The sequence below is a fragment of the Salvelinus namaycush genome, unplaced genomic scaffold (assembly GCF_016432855.1).
Source record: "Salvelinus namaycush isolate Seneca unplaced genomic scaffold, SaNama_1.0 Scaffold122, whole genome shotgun sequence".
Classification (NCBI taxonomy): Eukaryota; Metazoa; Chordata; class Actinopteri; order Salmoniformes; family Salmonidae; genus Salvelinus; species Salvelinus namaycush.
The window spans coordinates 293,586-317,500 of record NW_024057920.1 but is presented as its reverse complement, the minus strand read 5'-3'; positions in this window follow the sequence as shown (position 1 = coordinate 317,500).

Below are 23,915 nucleotides of genomic sequence, written 5' to 3'. Positions count from 1 at the left end.
CAGGTGGCGATATTTAGTGGAGAGCCAAGAAGGAACGAGACGTGTCTTTCTCATGGTATGACACACCAGGAATACTTTTTTGTTGTTGTGAATAACAGACAAATCGTTTTTGGCCTATTGTCTTCAAAGCTTATACAATATCCCAAAATCATTTGTAAAGGGTATATTTATAGAATGATACTTAGAATGATCATACATCAGATGATCTCCCTCTTCACTATCGTTCTCTGATTGTCACAGTTTTTTTCTTATGTTTGAATCTCTCTTCTCACCTCTTACCATATCTCTCTGTGTGCCTATCTCCGTCTCTCATTCACCAAGACTTACTATCTCCGTCATCCTCCTCCTCTCAAGGGAAGCTCACTTAAGCTTTCATTGGTTCAGTGAATCCATGTTGTGATGACATCTCACATCCTTAGCTTAAGTAAATACTGAGCTGTTCAGAATTTTTTAAATCCGATTTCTCTATGTGAGCTTAAATCAAATGTTTAAAAAACAAAAAATGTATACAGTATATACATTTCTTGCATTTAATAAAAGTATAGACTCTGAGCTTCAAAATGGTATATCATACACTGTAGTTGGAGGAAACAAAGAAAAGGTATGATAGACCTCTTATCCCATGCAGTAGCATAAAGTACTTAAGTAAAAATACTTTAAAGTACTACTTAAGTAATTTTTGGGGGTATCTGTACTTTACTGTTTATATTTTTGACAACTTTTACTTTTACTTCATACATTTTCCCTGACACCCAAAAGAACTCGTTACATTTTGACAGCAAAATGGTCCAATTCACACACTTATCAAGAGAACATCGCTGGTCGTCCCTACTGGCTCTGATCTAGAGGACTCACTAAACACAAATGCTTTGTTTGTAAATAAATATCTGATTGTCGGAGTGTACCCCTGGTTTCCATCATATAAATCATTTGAAATTTAACTTTTGATACTTACGTATTTTTTAGCAATTCCATTTACTTTTGATACTTAAGTATATTTAAAACCAAATACTATTAGACTTTTACTCAAGTAGTATTTTACTGCGTGACTATCACTTTTACTTGAGTCGTTTTCAAGTAAGGTATCTTTAGTTTTACTCAAGTATGACATTTGAGTACTTTTTCCACAAGTGCACTTAGGAGACAAGTAGAGGCAATGCCCTTGCTGAGATTTTCACACTTTCTAGAGAGCTCTTCTTTGTTTACGTCCATTCAGCATCGTTCACACCCTCTTAAGCCTTAGCCCCACCCATCTCTTTAAGAATTCACATGTAAACTCATGTGAGCCAGCATGGCATTGTCCTCCAGAAAGTAGTCTCTCTACTTAAAATTTCTCCCACTGAGCTTTGTCTATAGCCCCAGCTAAATGCAGGGCAGCAATGTTTTTTCAGAGCTGTAGCAACACTTTTGCAGTTATCGATGTATCTTTCCCAACATCTGCAGTAGCAAATATTATCTATGGCTATCCCCAAGTCGTTGTATATAAAAATAAAAAAAATTGCATTTTGCTATTTCGCTATTTGCCTCATGACTCCTGCATACTTTGTTGACTACAAACGTTCTTTACCCAACTGTGGGACAGACTATGTTTGTTCCCACACTCGGGACTCTGACTCTCTATTGGTTACACAGACTTTTGGCCTCCGATCCTATTCTAACCACCTCTTGCCGGCTTTGTATTCATGTTACCTGATGAAATTGCTGTACAATATGATCTTGTTGCCATCTGATGCACATTCAGATGCCATAAATCAACACTGCAGAGCTCTCCCTGTACTATGCCGTGCCTTGATTGTATTACTGCTGATGATATCTGGAAATGTGCATGTACACCCTGGCCCACCTACTGATGCTACCCCATTTCTTACTTGTGCTCTGATATCTGCTTCACTGATTTCTGCTCTCGTAAAAGCCTGGGTTTTCTGCATGTTAACACGAGAAGCTTATTACCTAAAATGTATCAATTGAAAGTGTGGGTTCACAGCTCCAATCCAGATGTGTTGGTCATTAATGAGACGTGGTTAATTAAGAAAAAGTGTTTTGAATACTGATGTTAACCTTTCTGGTTATAACCTTTTCCGGCATCTTCCAAAGGTGGGGTACTGGCAATCTTTACCATGGATCACCTTCAGTGCTCGGTTGTCTCTACCAAGTCTGTCCCCAAACATTTAGATTTTCTGGTTTTAAGCATTAAACTTTCAAATAGCTCTTTGTTGACTGTTGCTGGGTGCTATCGTCCTCCATCAGCACCGGCCTGTACTCTAAATGCCCTAAGCTCTCTAGGTGACCTAAACTGGGACATGCTTAAACCACCTGACCAAGTCCTAAAGCAGTGGGACTCCCTAAATCTTTCTCAGATGATCACCAATCCCACAAGGTATGACTCCAAACACCCAGAAAAGGCTACTCTCCTCGATGTTATCCTCACAATAATCCTGATAGGTATCAGTCTGGTGTTTTCTGTAATGACCTTAGTGATCGCTGTTTTACAGCCTGTGTTCGTAATGGCTGCTCAGTGAAACGACCTGTCCTGATTAGTCATAGACGCTTGCTAAAAAACTTTAATGAGCAAGCCTTCCTTCATGAACTGGCCTCTGTAAAATGGTATAGAATCAGCTTGATCCTCTCTGTTCGAAGACGCTTAGACCTTCTTTTTTGATATTTTCAGTGGTATTGTTAACAAACACGCCCCCATAAAGAAAATGAGAATTAAAAACAGGTTCAGCCCCTGGTTCGACTGTGATCTTGCAGAGTTATTTCACCTCAAGAGCTGCATTTGGCAAAGGCTTGGCACACGCATACTCAGGCTGACTGGCTATCGTTCAGGCAAATGAGAAATAAGTGCACTCAGGCTATCCGGAAGGGCATGCCTCCTTGCCCGTCCAACATTTCCTCATCTCCCACCCCTTCTAATGCGACTATCCCCGATGCTTCTCAATCTTTTCCCCCTGCCCCGCTACAAAGTTTCTCCCTGCAGGCAGTCACTGAGTCCGAGGTGCTAAAGGAGCTCCTTAAACTTGACCCCCCAAAAACATCTGTGTCAGATGGTTTAGACCCTTTCTTCTTTAAGGTTGCTGCCCCTATCATCGCAAAACCTGTCTCTCCTTTCTGGAGAGGTTCCCATTGCTTGGAAGGCAGCCACAGTTCATCCTTTATTTAAAGGGGGAGATCAAGCTGATCCTAACTGTTATATAGTCCTATTTCTATTTTGCCCTGTTTATCAAAAGTGTTGGAAAAACTTGTTAATAATCAACTGACTGGATTTCTTGATGTCTATAGTATTCTCTCAGATATGCAATCTGGTTTCCGCTCAGGTTATGGATGTTGCCCTTGATTCGAAGCAATATTGTGCTGCTATTTTTATTGATGGCTAAAGCTTTTGATACGGTAGACCATTCCATTCTCGTGGGCTGGCTAAGGAGTATTGGTGTCTCTGAGGGGTCTTTGGCCTGGTTTGCTAACTACCTCTCTCAAAGAGTGCAGTGTATAAAGTCAGAAAATCTGCTGTCTTAGCCACTGCCTGTCACCAAGGGAGTACCCCAAGGCTCGATCCTAGGTCCCACACACTTCTCAATTTACATCAACAACATAGCTCAGGCAGTAGGAAGCTCTCTCATCCATTTATCCAGCTGGCCCCTCCCCGTATTTTGTGTTAAATGCTCTACAACAAAGCTTTCTTAGCATCCAACAAGCTTTCTCTACCCTTAACCCTGTTCTGAACACCTCCAAAACAAAGGTCATGTGGTTTGGTAAGAAGAATGCCCCTCTTCCCACAGGTGTTATTACTACCTCTGAGGGTTTAGAGCTTGAGGTAGTCACCTCATACAAGTACTTGGGAGTATGGCTAGACGGTGCACTGTCCTTCTCTCAGCACATATAAAAGCTGCAGGCTAAAGTTAAATCTAGACTTGGTAATTGCTCCTCTTTCACCCCAGCTGCCAAACTAACCCTGATTCAGATGACCAACCTACCCATGCTAGATTACAGAGACATAATTTATAGATCGGCAGGTAAGGGTGCTCTCGAGTGGCTAGATGTTCTTTACCATTCGGCCATCAGATTTGCCACCAATGCTCCTTATAGGACACATCACTGCACTCTATACTCCTCTGTAAACTGGTCATCTCTGTATACCCATCGCAAGACCCACTGGTTGATGCTTATTTATAAAAACCCTCTTAGGCCTCACTCCCCCCTATCTGAGATATCTACTGCAGCCCTCATTCTCCACATACAACACCCGTTCTGCCAGTCACATTCTGTTAAAGGTTCCCAAAGCACACACATCCCTGGGTCGCTCCTCTTTTCAGATCGCTGCAGCTAGCGACTGGAACGAGCTGCAGAAAATTTGTTTTTTGTTTTTTTAATCCCAGGCCCCTGTCCCCGCAGGAGGCCTTTTGCCTTTTGGTAGGCCGTCATTGTAAATAAGAATTTGTTCTGAACTGACTTGCCTAGTTAAATAAAGGTTAAATAAATAAAAATCTAAGCCCCCCATTCTCTTATAGACAGAAGACTATGACATGGCAGACCAATCATCATCTCTTGGCATCACTAACCCCTCCATTATCTCAGCCAACCCTGGCTAGCCAGGAAGGATCCTATCTTTCTCCCTATATTGCTTAGTGCTTTCTCCTTGGCTAAACTAGGCTCATAATATTTTTTATAATGAATATATACAGATCCAATACGAGTTTGTAATCAAGGCACATGAAAGTTCACATGTTCAAGAAGGCATTTCTGAAGAAAAAAAAGAAAACAACAATAATATTCAGACACAGTTCACTGCCGGAACAGCACCTGGAAGTAAAGAACATGTAGCTACAGTAGTCACTCTATTCTCCTGACAGCTCCAGTTGCGAATGAGCAATCATTTGGTAATTTGGACCCAACTGTTGCACTGCAAAAACTGTCCAAAATATACCTGCAGCTCATTTAGTCAAATCAACATCCAATAAAAAAAACTTATTTGAGCTTTCCCAGGTGAGACGAAGTAAAGTAACTTGAAGGAATTTTAACAAAATTGGCTTCTTATAATTTAACCAAACTGAATTCCACCTGGACTGGCTGACCTAAAGACGAGCTTATGCCATGAATCCAAGAAAGGGGCAATGCCTGATTGCACCTGACACTGGATCAATGAATTTTGACTAAACAATAGCTTCCAATATTGATCCAGTAATATCCAGCGCTTTGGATTGCTAAATGATCACTATCATCTCATTAGGAAAATGTTTGTCACTATCTCATTAATGGCTTGAAGCAACTACAGTCACAAACGCTTTCAACACACATTTTAGGAGTGGTGTTTGTGTTCACGCACCATTTAACCAGCTCTGTTCCCTTTCAAATGTCCAGCTCTGTTTTGTTTAAAAGTTGGCCTGCCTGAACCCTCATTCATTCTGCCAGGGCTTTCATCAGCCTTTCCCTGCCATGGTAGGGGGTACATCTTGGATCAATTCCAGTTGCATGATTAATCACTCTATTGAATAGCTTTGCCCCTGAACCTGAAACTCATTAAGCCACTGGCTCAGGTTGTCAATAGAAATAAGGTACAATTAAACGTCTCTGTTCCATGCCTCACACCAAACAGGAAGCCCACTAGTGGAGCGCGGAGCAGGTGCCACTGTCCTATTCACAGAGGGTCACTGTGAAGTCAGGAGAGCGTGTCCGCCTATGGCATGGCAGCCAGTGAACACAGACCATGAAGTCTAGGAGATTTTATCATAATAGTGAGTCACAGTCTGATTCCTCAGATACCTAACCTGAAGTGGCACATGTTACTTGTAATGTCAACACAGTCATGTTTACAGAGAGGTGTTTATTTAATTACATTTGGAAAGGTCTTGGTTATTACAATCATCCTGTGCTTTATGAATGCATTTCTTCCTCACAGAGATAAGATGGAGGTCTACAATCATCATCAGCTTCTCCTATCATTTTCATGCAAATGTTACTTAGTTTTGTCAAGATACAAATAATAGATGTACGGTATTTTCAACTAAAACTAAATTTCATTCGTAACCTTATCCTCGGTTCCTCTGTATTCAGAGGATTGTTTCCCTATCCCCACAGAGGGTTACCATTCAGAGGGAGCCAGAGACCTGCCAATGCATCATTTTTATACCTCAGAAATCTGAGGGATCATGATTGATGCACTGTTTTGACGTCATTCCTTCAAAGGCTCAGCATCTTTGATTTGACAGCCGGCGGAGAGAGAGGAGAGTGAGAGGAGAGGCAATAGAGTGAGGAAGGTTTTCCAGATGACAATAAAATCAGCTAGCAGCTGCTGCTTGTTCTGAGTGCTCCTCCGCGACCCTTAAGACATCAGCCTGCTCCACGCACATAATTACCTTACCACTCTCCAACACTGTGTCTCCGCTGTCCTCCTATGATGTGTGATTCTTTTATCAATGTGAGGTTTGTTTACATGATGTGACGTCCCTTCATTTTGTTTTTATATTGTCTTATTGAATGGGCTCTATCAAGGTTTTAGATTTTCACGGGTGTGTAGCACTATATGGAGGGAATCATACACTGTACTGGTAGGTGTATGTCTTACCACGGACTCACATCTCTGTCTGTCTCTAGTGTCATACTTTAGGACCCTCTGACATTGTCTGCCTCATCCAAGCCTTGCTTAAGGTATTGTCTGGAAGTGAAACGCAGTTCCTCCCTTCATGACTGAGAGGTTCATGCTCTGTGTCTCTCTTCTCTGTCCTGCTGAGGCCTGGCTCAATCCAACAGCTCAGTGGGCTACTGCATTAAGCAGCACCCTGCATTCATCTTTCTCTCACTACATTCTTACCTTCTGTGGTTCATCACTACAATGCACCATTCAAGTTTAGGATGACAAAACATGGTAATTGAATGGGTAAGGTAAAAACTTTTATGCAGAGTCATTTATTTGTCGAGTACAGATCATGGCCTTAATTTTGGTACCAACATGCATACAGTGTTGCTGTAGTACCACTAGTGTTAAAACAGCAAGTCAAACCCCAAAAGACATAAATCACATCACTTTTAGTGTTTGGAAAAACAATTGAAGCTATTAACCAAACACAGGCATGGAAAGTTGTGTCATTGGCTATAATTGTGATGGCATAGTTGGAATGCCTAAGTCTACTCCATCATCAATCAGGTGGATGGGTTATGGGATGCATGTGTAACGGATGTGAAATGGCTAGCTAGTTAGCGGGTATGCGCTAATAGCGTTTCAATCGGTTACGTCACTTGCTCTGAGACTTGAAGTAGGGTTTCCCCTTGCTCTGCAAGGGCAGCGGCTTTTGTGGAGCGATGTGTAACGACGCTTCGTGGGTGACTGTTGTTGATGCGTGCAGAGGGTCCCTGGTTCGCGCCCGTGTCGGGGCGAGGGGACGGTCTAAAGTTATACTGTTAAACATGCATGTCTTATATGGTCAGATAATGAACATTGTTTACATTAATCATCATTTACAGTAATCCCAATAACATCAGTATGTTGATGATCTTCATTGAATGACCTTTTTCCCAGTTGCATGGCCGTAAAGTGTTGGCTTATTCTTCAACATTCCTAATAAGGCTTTACCTCATAGTAGTTTTAGTAGTGACATTCTAGGGTTCTTAGTAATGAGTACAGTCACCCATTCCAAAGGCTGTTGGCTTTCCAATGATAACATTTACATAGCAAGGAAACAATGTCAATGAAAGGATTCAAGAGATAGGGGCCATGTCATATATTTATACCAACAAATTGGGGTTGTGCCAGCAACAGAAAAGTATCTGTTAACTCAATGCAGATATTTTGGTTCTTTGCATTGCTTCCAATCCACTCGGTCTTTTTGTTTTTCTCTCCATCTCTCTCCATTGGTTTCTCCCTGTTTAGTGTAATTCTCACCTCCAGCTCCTGCAACCGCAGCCTGGCTGACTCATCGGCCCCATCATTAAGCTCTTGCCAAATCTCCCTGATTAAATAGTAAAGGATGAGAATAATGAGCTCTGTTGAGCACCCCTGGCCTCCTGCACGTTTTGGGATAAACAGGAGGCAAATATTAGCCGCTGGAGGCCACACAGGTGGCCATAAAACATAAAGGTGTATTTCTAAAGCTTCGCTCACATTTCTCAAGGCTGGGGCTATTTAAAGCTAGAAGGTAAGAGGTAGATTGGTGCATGGGGAGCTAGGGAGTTGGTGTGGTCGTCAGTGAGTGTGTTAGAGCACAACAGCTTACATCAAAGCTAAGTTTCATTAGTTCTCATGCCACCCCCCTCCTTTTCTCCACCTACAAATACATGACGTTTCCTCCATGTCATAAAGAGTGAAACTTTTGGAGGGGGAGTTAACCAGGCTGTGAAGCTAACACCTGCATTAGTATCAGTAACCATGGAGATGATGACTTACACAGTGAATTATCTTCTATCCATCGATATTAAGGTATCACATGCAAACGCTCATCACTGACTAGTTATTTGCATGTAGCTGACGAATCACTGCACCTTATATGAAACACTTACATCTCCTGAATGTATTCCAATTCAGAAAACATGACAGACATGTTTGGTTATGAAATATAATTGTGTGCTTATGGGTTGTTGGTTTGTTGCATGTGATGCCTTGTCCTGCATACTGGAGTGCATTGATGGCTGTGTCTCTCAGCTCACTGATCTAATTCAGATCAGTGGTCTATCTCCCTGCATGACTTGCGGCTTCAAGTGGCCCATATTGACACTTTGGGGCACATATCAATACAATTTTCTCAAACATCCTCCTGTATCTAGTGTGTACGTAAAACCTAAGGAATGCAACAGACTCCACAGAGCAACTCTTCAGATTTTTGGATGATGATACCGAAATTAATTGCCACTCATTGCTAGTCTTAGGGATTTTGATATTGCTTTTATCTGCTGCTTGATTTGAATGAAAAACACTGCACTCCACTGGAGAGGAAATCAAATGCACTAAAATAACTTCACTCTATGTAGCTTTAGAGGAATTTATAGCACATTGAGTCAACCACCTCATCGCCTTCCTATCTCAGAGACACACTAAACACGTTTTTCTGTGTAGCGCAATATAAAGAGTTTAATTCACCTCTTCATATCTGAAACTCATTATCATAACTATGTTTGAAGCATTTCAAAAGCAATTTGTCCTTGATTTTGTTCCCCATATTTCTCTCTTTGTTTTTCCTATTTCGTTCTAAGACATGTGCAATAAAATAATCAGTATCCTGTAGTCCGGCAATGGAGACAAAGTCCTTCTCTATGTGTGGAATAAGGCAGGGGGTGTAGGGGGATGAGTCATCCACAGGAGCGAGGCATGGAAATAAGGAATCTGGAGACTATGTGGCCTCTTGCTGAGATGAAAACATGAGACTTCTGAGCATTAGACACGATCCTGCAGAACAAAGAGCCAAAATGATCACTGTAACGACGTGTCGATACACACTCTTCATTGATTTATATTGGTTGTGATAAATTACAAAGATATATTTTACTTTATAAGGACTGAATGCTAAATTAAGGCTACCTAGCTTGCTAGGACAGAACAGATCAGATCAATTAGCACTGAGGTGTGAAGTGAGAGGTGTCAAAGCCCTTGAGCCCAACAATGGTAGGAGAGTTTCATAGCCTCCCCCACCCAATTGCAGAGGCCTTTGAAGCCCCCTCCATCTGTGCAGAGGTCATTACAATACAGTACCCTCTGGATTCATCTCTATTTTGAAATGATATGCAGCCAGGACACTTCAAATGTAAATTACCTTAATAAGAAAAAATATTGTTGCTTTGATCATATCAGAAGATATCCTCCTCGCAATCTCCAAAATACAACAGCCACAGGACAACTTTGTTTGGATAACGTAAAACACCATTTGCCGAAACTGAAGAGATATAACTAGATAACGACCTCCTTTTCCATGTGGAAAAGAAACGGTGGACAGAGACTTGCTAGCTACGTTAGGTAGCTAACTGGGATTTTCTACAAGGAATCTGCCTCCTGAAAAATGCTTCTCCCAAGTGGGTGTGACACCTAATTCCGTTGCCTGCTGCACTGCTGCTTGGATTCCGCCTTGCGATCTGTTCACCGTCTGCCCTGGCCTGTCTCCCCCTGTCTGGTACATGTACCCCCACCATGCTCCCCCCTCTCTCCCAAGCATTCGCTCGCCTCCAGCACACACGCACTGTTGGGGCGAGTGACTCTGAACTTACAATGGCTAGCCCAAATTCGTTATATTTTTTTTATTGTGCTTTATGCTATTTGCCTCATGACTCCTGCATGCTTTGTTGACTATGATCTTGCTTGTTTACCAAACCATTGGACAGACTATGTTTGTTCCCACACTCGGGACTCTAACTCTCTATTTGTTACACGGACTCTTGGCCTACGATCCTATTCTAACCACCTCTTGCCGGCTTTGTATTAATCTTACCTGATGAAATTGCTGTACAATATGATCTTGTTGCCATAAATCAACACTGCAGAGCTCTTCTGCCATGCCATGACTGTATTACTGCTGATGATATCTGGAAATGTGCATGTACACCCTGGCCCATCTACTGTTGCTAGCCCTAATTCTGCTCTGATATCTGCTTCACTGATTTCTGCTCTCGTAAAAGCCTGGGTTTTCTGCATGTTAAAACTAGAAGCTTATTACCTAAAATGTATCAATTGAAAGTCCGGGTTCACAGCTCCAATCCAGATATGTTGGTCATTACTGAGATGTGGGTTAAGAAAGTGTTTTGAACACTGATGTTAACCCGAGTGGCGCAGCAGTCTAAGGCACTGCATCTCAGCGCAAGAGGCGTCACTACAGACGCCTAGTTAAATGAAGGTAAAAAAAACAGAACGGCAAGACAGATCTTCCAAAGGTGGTGGATTGGCAATCTTTACCAAGGAACACCTTCAGTGCTCAAGTCTGTCCCCAAACAATTTGATTTGCTGGTTTTAGGCATTAAACTTTCAAATAGCTCTGTGTTGACTGTTGCTGTGTGTTATCGTCCACCATCAGCCCCGGCCTGTACCCTAAATGCCCTAAGCTCTCTCCTGGCCCCTTACACTAAGTCTGAATTTGTCCTGCTAGGTGACCAAAACTGGGACATGCTTAAACCACCTGACCAAGTCCTAAAGCAGTGGGACTCCCTAAATCTTTCTCAGATTATTACCAATCCCACAAGGTATGACTCCAAACACCCAGAAAAGGCTACTCTCCTTGATGATATCCTCACAAATAATCCTGATAGGTATCAGTCTGGTGTTTTCTGTAATGACCTTAGTGATCACTGTTTTACAGCCTGAGTTAGTAATGACTGCTCAGTGAAATTACCTGTCCTGATTAGTCATAGATGCTTGCTAAAACACTTTAATGAGCAAGCCTTCCTTCATGAACTAGCCTCTGTAAAATGGTATAGAATCAGCTTGATCCTCTCTGTCGAAGACGCTTGGATCTTCTTTTTTGATATTTTCAGTGGTTAACAAACACGCCTCCATAAGGAAGACTATGTTTAAAAACGGGTTCAGCCCCTGGTTCGACCGTGATCTGGCAGAGTTACTCCACCTCAAGTATTCCATTTGGTGAAAGTGTAACGTTCGTCTGTTGAAGAAGGTTCGGACCAAAGCGCAGCGTGGTGAGTGTTCATGCTTTTATTAAAACTGAACACTTAAACAAAAATAACAACGAGAATACACGAAACCGAAACAGTCCTGTCAGGTGAAAAACACTAAACAGAAAACAACTACCCACAAAGCATAGGCGGAAAAAACTACCTAAGTATGGTTCTCAATCAGAGACAACGATAGACAGCTGCCTCTGATTGAGAACCACACCCGGCCAAACACAAAGAAATACAAAACATAGACAATGAACATAGAATGCCCACCCAAATCACACTCTGACCAAACCAAAATAGAGACATAAAAAGCTCTCTACGGTCAGGGCTTGACAGAAAGGCTTGGCACATGCATACTCAGGCTGACTGGCCCTCGTTCAGGCAAATGAGAAATAAGTGCACTCAGGCTATCCGGAAGGCCAAAGTTAGTTACTTTAAAGAGCAGTTATCTCTCTGTGGGTCTAACCCCAAGAAGGTCTGGAAAACGGTTAAAGACCTGGAGAATAAACCCTCCTCACAGCTGCCCATGTCACTTAATGTTGATGATGTGGTTGTTGTATTAGAAGCAGTGGGAGATGAGGAAATGTTGGACGGGCAAGGAGCACATGGCTGAGCTCTTTATTCACCACTTCATTAAGTCAGTATTCCTATTTGACTCAGCCATGCCTCCTTGCCCGTCCAACATGTCCTCATCTCCCACCCCTTCTAATACGACTAGCCCCGTTGCTCCTTCCTCTTTTTCACCTGCCTCGCTACAAAGTTTCTCCCTGCAGGCGGTCACTGAGTCCGAGGTGCTAAAGGAGCTTCTTAAACTTTACCCCCCCCCCCAAAAAACATCTGGGTCAGATGGTTTAGACCCTTTCTTCTTTAAGGTTGCTGCCCCTATCATCGCAAAGCCTATCTCTGAACTTTTTAACCTCTCTCCTCTCTGGGGAGGTCCCATTGCTTGGAATGCAGCCTCGGTGGGTCCTTTATTTAAAGGGGGAGACCAAGCGGGCAGCGATCGGTTGAAGAGCATGCATTTAGTTGCAACTTTTCAGGGAAGTTAGGAACCAACATACACAGGCAGGTAGGAAAGCTAAGGCTAGCTTTTTCAAACAGAAATTTGCTTCCTGTAGTACAAACTCAAAAAGTTCTGGGACACTGTAAAGTCCATGGAGAATAAGAGCACCTCCTCCCAGCTGCCCACCGCACTGAGGCTAGGAAACACTGTCACTACCGATAAATCCACAATAATTGAGAATTTCAATAAGCATTTTTCTACAGCTGGTCATGCTTTCCACCTGGCTACCCCTACCCCGGTCAACAGCCCTGCGCTCCCCACAGCAACTCGCCCAAACCTCCCTCACTTCTCCTTCACCCAAATCCAGATAGCTGATGTTCTGAAAGAGATGCAAAATCTGGACCCCTACAAATCAGCCGGGCTAGACAATCTGGACCCTCTCTTTCTAAAATGATCAGCCGAAATTGTTGCAACCCCCATTACTAGCCTGTTCAATCACTCTTTCATATCGTCTGAGATTCCCATAGATTGGAAAGCTGCTGCGGTCATCCCCCTCTTCAAAGGGGGAGACACTCTAGACCCAAACTGCTACAGACCAATATCTATTCTACCCTGCCTTTCTAAGGTCTTTGAAAGACCTTTCCCAACAAAAGTGTTGGGAAAAAATTATTGATGTCTATAATATTCTCTCTGGTATGCAATCTGGTTTCCGCTCAGGTAATGGACGTGTCACTGCAACCTTAAAGGTCTTAAATTATGTCACCATTGCCGTTGATTCTAAGCAATGTTGTGCTGCTATTTTTATTGACCTGGTCAAAGCTTTTGTTACAGTATCAAATCAAATCAAATTTATTTATAATGCCCTTCTTACATCAGCTGATGTCACAAAGTGCTGTACAGAAACCCAGCCTAAAACCCCAAACAACAAGCAATGCAGGTGTAGAAGGACGGTGGCTAGGTAAAACTCCCTAGAAAGGCCAGAAACTAGGAAGAAACCTAGAGAGGAACCAGGCTATGAGAGGTGGCCAGTCCTCTTCTGGCTGTGCCGGGTGGAGATTATAACAGAGCATGGCCAAGATGTTCAAATGTTCATAGATGACCAGCAGGTTAAAATAATAATAATCACAGTGGTTGTCGAGAGTGCAACAGGTCAGCACCTCAGGAGTAAATGTCAGTTGGCTTTTCATAGCCGATCATTCAGAGTATCTCTAATGTTCCTGCTGTCTCTAGAGAGTTGAAAACAGCAGGTCTGGGACAGGTAGCACGTCCGGTGATCAAGTCAGGGTTCCATAGCCGCAGGCAGAACAGTTGAAACTGGAGCAGCAGCATGGCCAGGTGGACTGGGGACAACCAGGAGTCATCAGACCAGGTAGTCCTGAGGCATGATCCTAGGGCTCAGGTCCTCTGAGAGAGAGAGAGAAAGAAAGAAAGAAAAAAAGAAAGAAAGAAAGAAAGAAAGAGAGAAAGAAAGAAAGAGAGAAAGAGAGAGAGAATTAGAGAGAGCATACTTAAATTCACACAGGACACCAGATAAGACAGGAGAAATACTCCAGATATAACAGACTGACCCTAGCCCCCCAACACATAAACTACTGCATCATAAATACTGGAGGCTGAGACAGTAGGGGTCAGGAGACACTGTGGCCCCATCCGACGATACCCCCGGACTGGGCCAAACAGGCAGGATCTAACCCCACCCACTTTGCCAAAGCACAGCCCCCACACCACTAAAGGGATATCTTCAACCACCAACTTACCATCCTGAGACAAGGCAGAATATAGCCCACAAAGATCTCCACCAAGGCACAACCCAAGGGGGGGCGCCAACCCGGACAGGAAGATCACGTGCATGACTCAACCCACTCAAGTGACGCACCCCTCCTAGGGATGGCATGGAAGAGCACCAGTAAGCCAGTGACTCAGCCCCTGTAATAGGGTTAGATGCAGAGAATCCCAGTGGAGAGAGGGGAACCGGCAAGACAGAGACAGCAAGGGGGGTTCGTTACCCCAGTGCCTTTCCGTTCACCTTCATACTCCTGGGCCAGACTACACTCAATCATAGGACCTACTGAAGAGATGAGTCTTCAATAAAGTCTTAAAGGTTGAGACCGAGTCTGCGTCTCTCAAATGGGTAGGCAGACCATTCCATAAAAATGGAGCTCTATAGGAGAAAGCCCTGCCTCCAGCTGTTTGCTTAGAAATTCTAGGGACAGTAAGGAGGCCTGCGTCTTGTGACTGTAGCGTACGTGTAGGTATGTACGGCAGGACCAAATTGGAAAGATAGGTAGGAGCAAGCCCATGTAATGCTTTGTAGGTTAGCAGTAAAACCTTGAAATCAGCCCTTGCCTTTACAGGAAGCCAGTGTAGAGAGGCTAGCACTGGAGAAATATGATCAAATATTTTGGTTCTAGTCAAGATTCCAGCAGCCGTGTTTAGCACTAACTGAAGTTTATTTAGTCCTTTATCCAGGTAGCCAGAAAGGAGAGCATTGCAGTAGTCTAACCTACAAGTGACAAAAGCATGGATTCATTTTTCTGTATCATTTTTGGACAGAAAGTTTCTGATTTTTGCAATGTTACGTAGATGGAAAAAAAGTTGTCCTTGAAACAGTCTTGATATGTTCGTCAAAAGAGAGATCAGGGTCCAGAGTAACGCCGAGGTCCTTCACAGTTTAATTTGAGACGAATGTACAACCATCAAGATTAATTGTCAGATTCAACAGAAGATCTCTTTGTTTCTTGGGACCTAGAACAAGCATCTCTGTTTTGTCCGAGTTTAAAAGTAGAACATTTGCAGCCATCCACTTCCTTATGTCTGAAACACAGGCTTCTAGCGAGGGCAATTTTGGGCTTTGCCATGTTTCATCGAAATGTACAGCTGTGTGTCATCCGTATAGCAGTGAAAGTTAACATTATGTTTCCGAATGACATCACCAAGAAGTAAAATATATAGTGAAAACAATAGTGATCCTAAAACGGAACCTTGAGGAACACCAACATTTACAATTGATTTGTCAGAGAACAAACCATCCACAGAGAAAACTGTTATCTTTCCGATAGATAAGATCTAAACCAGGCCAGAACTTGTCCATGTAGTTCAATTTGCATTTCCAATCTCTCCAAAAGAATGTGGTACAGTAGGCCATTCCACTCTTGTGGGTCGGTTAAGGAGTATTGGTGTCTCTGAGGGGTCTGTGGCCTGGTTTGCTAACTACCTCTCTCAAAGAGTGCAGTGTATAAAGTCAGAACATCTGCTGTCTCAGCCACTGCCTGTCACCAAGGGAGTACACCAAGGCTCGATCCTAGGTCCCACACACTTCTCAATTTACATCAACAACATAGCTCAGGCAGTAGGAAGCTTGTTCATCCATTTATATGCAGATGATACAGTCTTATACTCAGCTGGCCCCTCCCTGGATCTTGTGATAAATGCTCTACAACAAAGATTTCTTAGTGCCCAACAAGATTTCTCTGCCCTTAACCCTGTTCTGAACACCTCCAAAACAAAGGTAATGTGGTTTGGTAAGAAGAATGCCCCTCTCCCCACCGATGTGATTACTACCTCTGAGGGTTTAGAGCTAGAGATAGTCAGCTCTTACAAGTACTTGGGAGTATGGCTAGACGGTACACTGTCCTTCTCTCAGCACATATCAAAGCTGCAAGCTAAGGTTAAATCTACACTTGGTTTCCTCTATCGTAATCACTCCTCTTTCACCCCAGCTGCCAAACTAACCCTGATTCAGATGACCATCCTACCCATGCTAGATTTGAGACATAATTTATAGAACGGCAAGTAAGGATCCTCTCGAGCAGCTATATGTTCTTTACCATTAACCTCACTAGGGTATGTGGGATGGTAGCGTCCCACCTCGTCAACAGCCAGTGAAACTGCAGGGCGCCAAATTCAAAACAACAGAAATCCCATAATTAAAATTCCTCAAACATACAAGGATTTTACACCATTTTAAAGATACACTTGTTGTAAATCCAGCCACAGTGTCCAATTTCAAAAAGGCTTTACGACGAAAGCACACCAAACAATTATGTTAGGTCAGAGCCAAGTCACAGAAAAACACAGCCATTTTTCCAGCCAAAGAGAGCAGTCACAAAAAGCAGAAATAGAGATAAAATTAATCACTAACCTTTGATGATCTTCATCAGATGGCACTCATAGGGCTTCATGTTACACAATACATGTATGTTTTGTTCTGGAAAGTTCATATTTATATCAAAAAATCTGAGTTTACATTGGCGCGTTATGTTCAGTAGTTCCACAACATCCGGTGATTTTGCAGAGAGCCACATCAATTTACAGAAATACTCATAATAAACATTGCTAAAAGATACAACTGTTATGCATGGAATTTTAGATCCACTTCTCCTTAATGCAACCGCTGTGTCAGATTTCAAAAAAACTTTACGGAAAAAGCACACCATGCAATAATCTGAGTACAGCGCTCAGAGATCAAAACAACCCAAATAGATATCCGCCATGTTGTGTAGTCAACAGAAGTCAGAAATAGCATTATAAATATTCACTTACCTTTGATGATCTTTGTCAGAATGCACTCCCAGGAATCCCAGTTCCACAATAAATGTTTGTTTTGTTCGATAATGTCCATCATTTATGTCCAAATACCTCTTTTTTGTTTGCGCGTTTAGCCCTGTAATCCAAATTCATGACGCGCGATTACTAGGTGCAGGCGAAAAGTCAAAAAGTTCCGCTACAGTCCGTAGAAACATGTCAAACGATGTATAGAATCAATCTTTAGGATGTTTTTAACATAAATCTTCAATATTGTTCCAACCGGAGAATTCCTTTGTCTTCAGAAATGCAATGGAACGCAAGCTAACTATCACGTGAACGCGCGTGGCCAGCTCGTGGCTCTCTGGCAGACCTCTGACTCATTACCCTCTCATTCGCCCCCACTTCACAGTAGAAGCATCAAACAAGGTTCTAAAGACTGTTGACATCTAGTGGAAGCCTTAGGAAGTGCAATATGACCCCATAGACACTGTGTATTTGATAGGCAAAGAGTTGAAAAACAACAAACGTCAGATTTCCCACTTCCTGGTTGGATTTCTTCTCAGGTTTTTGCATGCCATATGAGTTCTGTTATACTCAAAGACATCATTCAAACAGTTTTAGAAACTTCAGAGTGTTTTCTATCCAAATCTACTAATAATATGCATATTCTAGCTTTTATGGCTGAGTAGCAGGCAGTTTAATTTGGGCACGCTTTTCATCCAAAATTCCCAATGCTGCCCCCTACCCTGGAGAAGTTAAGCCATCAGATTTGCCACCAATGCCCCTTATAGGATACATCACTTCACTCTATACTCCTCTGTAATGTGGTCATCTCTGTATACCTGTCTCAAGACCCACTCGTTGATGTTTATTTATAAAACCCTCTTAGGCCTCACTCCCCCCTATCTGAGATACCTACTGCAGCCCTGATCCTCCACATACAACACCCGTTCTGCCAGTCACATTCTGTTTAAGGTCCCCAAAGCACACACATCCCTGGGTCGCTCCTCTTTTCAGTTCGCTGCAGCTAGTGACTGGAACGAGCTGCAAAAAACACTCAAACTGGACAGTTTTATCTCAATCTCTTCATTCAAATATTCAATCATGGACACTCTTACTGACAGTTGTGGCTGCTTTGTATGATGTATTGTTGTCTCTACCTTCTTGCCCTTTGTGCTGTTGTCTGTGCCCAATAATGTTTGTACCGTGTTTTGTGCTGCTACCATGTTGTGCTGCTGCCATGTTGTGTTGCTAAATCAAATCAAATTTATTTATATAGCCCTTCTTACATCAGCTGATATCTCAAGGTGCTGTACAGAAACCTAAAACCCTAAAACCCCAAACAGCAAGCAATGCAGGTGTTGTGTTGCTACCATGTTGTTGTCCTGTTGTGTTGCTACCATGCTGTGTTGTCATGTGTTGCTGCCATGATATGTTGTTGTCTTAGGTCTCTCTTTATGTAGTGTTATGGTGTCTCTCTTGTCGTGATGTGTGTTTTGTCCGATATTTTTATTTAATTTTTAATTCCATCCGCCATCCCCGCAAGAGGCCTTTTGCCTTTTGGTAGAATTTGTTCTTTAACTGTCTTGCCTAGTTAAATAAAGGTTAAATTAATAAATACAAGTAAATACAAAATATTGGTTATTTTACGATACAACAGGGGGAGAGATTTTAGGGTTACACATTCAAAATGGCTTTGATCTTCTACATGAGCCCATACACATGCAGTAGCATGATGTTCTGTGGATTTGACTTGGTATTAAAGGAAGGGGGAGCATGTTGTTAGCTATTGTCATCCTTGTAGTGCTGGCAACAGCCTCCCACTCGCCGTGATCAATGTTAGGGCAATTCCATCCCCTTTCAACACAATTTTCATGATCTCCAGCACAATACCAGTGTCAACATATGTGAAAACGGTGCATTTTTATGTTTTGTAGAAAACATATATAAAGTTAAAAAGATCTACCCAATGATAAAGTGATTTTCAAACACTATAATATTCGCAGCAGGTGTTGCAGGTGTTGAAAATCACTGTTTTTCATTCTTTTAATCCTACCCTGTGATGTCAAAGAGAAGCATTTCTTATCTTTTTCAACACAGATCATAGAAACACGCCGTTTTGACACATGTAGACACTGGTATGGTGTTGGAGATCATGAATATGAGGTTGAAAAGTGCCGGAAATGCCCTTTAAGGGGCAATTTCCCTTTTATAATTTATCTTTACAAGCTCCATAAGGTTGATGTGGAATCATGTCGGGGAGAGAGGGTGAATGTCAAGGTTTCCCACGGACACATGGAGTTATCTTCTCAGTACAGAGCCTCGTTCAGCTACAACCCCTGGTCAAGTGACCCATGAGTAACAACCCCTGCTCTATTTCAGAGCTGTGTTGTTCTCCTATTCCTGTGTTGGTTTAATGAATGAAAGAGAGGTTCATGGGGTGGAAAGTCACATGTTGAAACATCCTAGGCAAGTGTTAGATGAAAGTGGTAATTAAGCCAGACACATTCGTGGCGCATAATTTATCGCCTTTCTAAAAATATCATAGGTTCCATCAAAAGTCTATTAAATCACTGTAAATAGCATTAGTATTTTGTTATAAGAAGGGAGAAAAGAAACCAGACTTGTTGTCAGTCAGTTTATCCTAAAACATGGTATTTAATGACAATACTGATCTATCTGTCCACCGCAACAGACATCTCAAATCAAATCAAATCAACGTTTATTTGTCACGTGCGCCGAATACAAGAGGTGTAGACCTTACAGTGAAATGCTTACTTACAGGCTCTAACCAATATTGTGAAAAAAAAGGAATGTGTGTGTGTGTGTGTGTGTGTGTGTGTGTGTGTGTGTGTGTGTGTGTGTGTGTGTGTGTGTGCGTGTGTGTGTGTGTGTGTGTGTGTGTGTGTGTGTGTGTGTGTGTGTGTGTGTGTGGGTAAGTACAGAAATAAAACAACAGTAAAAAGACATTTGAAAATAAGAGTAGCAAGGCTATATACAGGCACCGGTTAGTCAGGCTTATTGAGGTAGTATGTACATGTAGGTATGGTTAAAGTGACTAAGCATATATGATGAACAGAGAGTAGCAGTAGCGTAAAAAGAGGGGTTGGTGGGTGGTGGGACACAATGCAGATAACCCGGTTAGCCAATGTGCGGGAGCACTGGTTGGTCGGGCCAATTGAGGTAGTATGTACATGAATGTATAGTTAAAGTGACTATGCATATAAGATAAACAGAGAGTAGCAGCAGCGTAAAATAGGGGTTGGGGGGGCACAAAATGCAAATAGTCTGGGTAACCATTTGGTTACCTGTTCAGGAGCTTGGCTTGGGGGTAAAAACTGTTGAGAAGCGTTTTTGTCCTAGACTTGGCACTCCGGTACCGCTTGCCATGCGGTAGTAGAGAGAACAGTCTATGACTGGGGTGGCTGGGGTCTTTGACAATTTTTAGGGCCTTCCTTTGACACCGCCTGGTGTAGAGGTCCTGGATGGCAGGCAGCTTTACCCCAGTGATGTACTGGGCCGCACGCACTACCCTCTGTAGTGCCTTGCGGTCAGAGGCCGAGCAATTGCCGTACCAGGCAGTGATGCAACTGGTCAGGGTACTCTCGATGTTGCAGCTGTAGAACCTTTTGAGGATCTCAGGACCCATGCCAAGTCTTTTTAGTTTCCTGAGGGGGAATAGGCTTTGTCGTGCCCTCTTCACGACTGTCTTGGTGTGTTTGGACCATTCTAGTTTGTTGTTGATGTGGACACCAAGGAATTTGAAGCTCTCAACCTGCTCCACTACAGCCCCGTCGATGAGAATGGGGACGTCCTCTGTGCTCCTTTTCCTGTAGTCCACAATCATCTCCTTAGTCTTGGTTACGTTGAGGGATAGGTTGTTATTCTGGCACCACCCGGCCAGGTCTTTGACCTCCTCCCTATAAGCTGTCTCGTCGTTGTCGGTGATCAGGCTTACCGCTGTTGTGTCGTCTGCAAACTTAATGATGGTGTTGGAGTCATGCCTGGCCATGCAGTCGTGGGTGAACAGGGAGTACAGGAGGGGACTGAGCACGCACCACTGGGGAGCTCCAGTGTTGAGGATCAGCGTGGCAGATGTGTTGCTACCTACCCTCACCACCTGGGGGCGGCCCGTCAGGAAGTCCAGGATCCAGTTGCAGAGGGAGGGGTTTAGTCCCAGGTTTCTTAGCTTAGTGATGAGCTTTGAGGGTACTATGGTGTTGAACGCTGAGCTGTAGTCAATGAATAACATTCTCACATAAGTTTTTATTTTGTCCAGGTGGGAAAGGACAGTGTGGAGTGCAATAGAGATTGCATCATCTGTGGATCTGTTTGGGCGGTATGCAAATTGAAGTGGGTCTAGGATTTCTGGAATAATGGTGTTGATGTGAGCCATTACCAGCCTTTCAAAGCACTTCATGGCTACGGATGTGAGTGCTACGGGTCTGTAGTCATTTAGGCAGGTTGCCTTTGTGTTCTTGGGCACAGGGACTATGGTAGTCTGCTTGAAACATGTTGGTATGGTATTACAGACTAAATCAGGGACATGTTGAAAATGTTAGTGAAGACACCTGCCAGTTGGTCAGCACATGCCCGGAGCACACGTCCTGGTAATCCGTCTGGCCCCGCAGCCTTGTGTATGTTGACCTGTTTAAAGGTCTTACTCACGTCGGCTACGGAGAGCGTGATCACACAGTCGTCCGGAACAGCTGATGCTCTCATGCATGCCTCAGTGTTGCTTGCCTCGAAGCGAGCATAGAAGTGATTTAGCTCGTCTGGTAGGCTCGTGTCACTGGGCAGCTAGCGGCTGTGCTTCCCTCTGTAGTCTGTAATAGTTTGCGAGCCCTGCCACATCCGACGAGCGTCGGAGCCGGTGTAGTATGATTCAATCTTAGCCCTGTATTGACGCTTTGCCTGTTTGATGGTGCGTCGCAGGGCATAGCGGGATTTCTTGTAAGCTTCCGGGTTAGAGTGCCGCACCTTGAAAGCGGTAGCTCTACCCTTTAGCTCAGTGCGAATGTTGCCTGTAATCCATGGCTTCTGGTTGGGGTATGTACGTACAGTCACTGTCGGGAAGACGTCCTCAATGCACTTGTTGATAAAGCCAGTGACTGATGTGGTGTATTCCTCAATGTCATCGGAAGAATCCTGGAACATGTTCCAGTCTGTGATAGCAAAACAGTCCTGTAGTTTAGCATCTGCTTCATCTGACCACTTTTTTATAGACCGAGTCACTGGTGCTTCCTGTTTAATATTTGCTTGTAAGCAGGAATCAGGAGGATAGAGTTGTGGTCGGATTTACCAAATGGAGGGCGAGGGAGAGCTTTGTACGCGTCTCTGTGTGTGGAGTACAGGTGATCTAGAATTTTTTTCCCTCTGGTTGCACATTTAACATGTTGATAGAGATTTGGTAGAACTGATTTAAGTTTCCCTGCATTAACTTCTTATGGCTGCAAGCCCGACGTCGGTACACTTATGACAACAGCCAGCTCAAGTGCAGGGCGCGAAATTCAAAATATATTTTTTTTTAATATTTAACTTTCACACATTAACAAGTCCAATACAGCATATGAAAGGTACACATCTTGTGAATCCAGCCAACATGTCCGATTTTTAAAATGTTTTACAGGGAAGACACAATATGTAAATCTATTAGCTAACCACGTTAGCAAAAGACACCACTTTTTTTACTCCACCAGTTTTTTACTCCATCAGTAGCTATCACAAATTCGTCCAAATAAAGATATAAATAGCCACTAACCAAGAAACAACTTCATCAGATGACAGTCTGATAACATATTTATTGTATAGCATATGTTTTGTTAGACAAATGTGCATATTTCAGGTATAAATCATAGTTTACATTGCAGCTACAATCAGAAATTGCACCGAAAGCAGACAGAATAATTACAGACACCAACGCCAAATAATTAAATACTCATCATAAAACATTTCTGAAAAATACATAGTGTACAGCAATTGAAAGACAGGCATCTTGTGATTCCAGACAATATTTCCGATTTATCAAGTGTTTTACAGCGAAAACACAATATAGCGTTATATTAGCTTACCACAATAGCCAAAAACACAAGCAATTTCCCAGTAGCAAAAGTTAGCGATCGTAACAAACAAGCAAAAGATATATAATTTTTGACTAACCTTGATTTTCTTCATCAGATGACAGTCCTATAACATCAGGTTATACATACACTTGTGTTTTGTTCGAAAATGTGCATATTTAGAGCTGAAATCAGTGGTTACACATTGTGCTAACTTAGCTACTTTTTCCACAACGTCTAAACAGCAACGATATTTTTCTGACACGTTTTCTGACACACATATTCTGACCAAATAGCTACTCATAAACATAACTAAAAAATACATGTTGTATAGGAAATGATAGATCCATTAGTTCTTAATGAAATCGCAGTGTTAGAATTCTAAAAAATAACTTCATTACGACATCCAGCTTCGGTATAGCTGAGTACCCCAAAGTTGGGCGCCGGCGACTAGTTCACATGCACGACAGATATATGAATTAGCATCATAAAATGTTTCTTACTTTTGGTGATCTTCCGTCAGAATGTTGGACAAGGTGTCCTTTGTCAAGAACAGTCGTTGTTTGGATTTAGAACGTTCATTTTCCCTCTCGATTTAGCACGCGCACTTGCCAAGTGGCACAAAGCTCTCCATGTCAACAAACGGAAGAGAACGGAACACGGCAAAACTCCCGAAAAATGTTCAATAATCTGATGAAACTATATTGAAAAAAACATACTTTACGATGATATGGTCACATGTATCA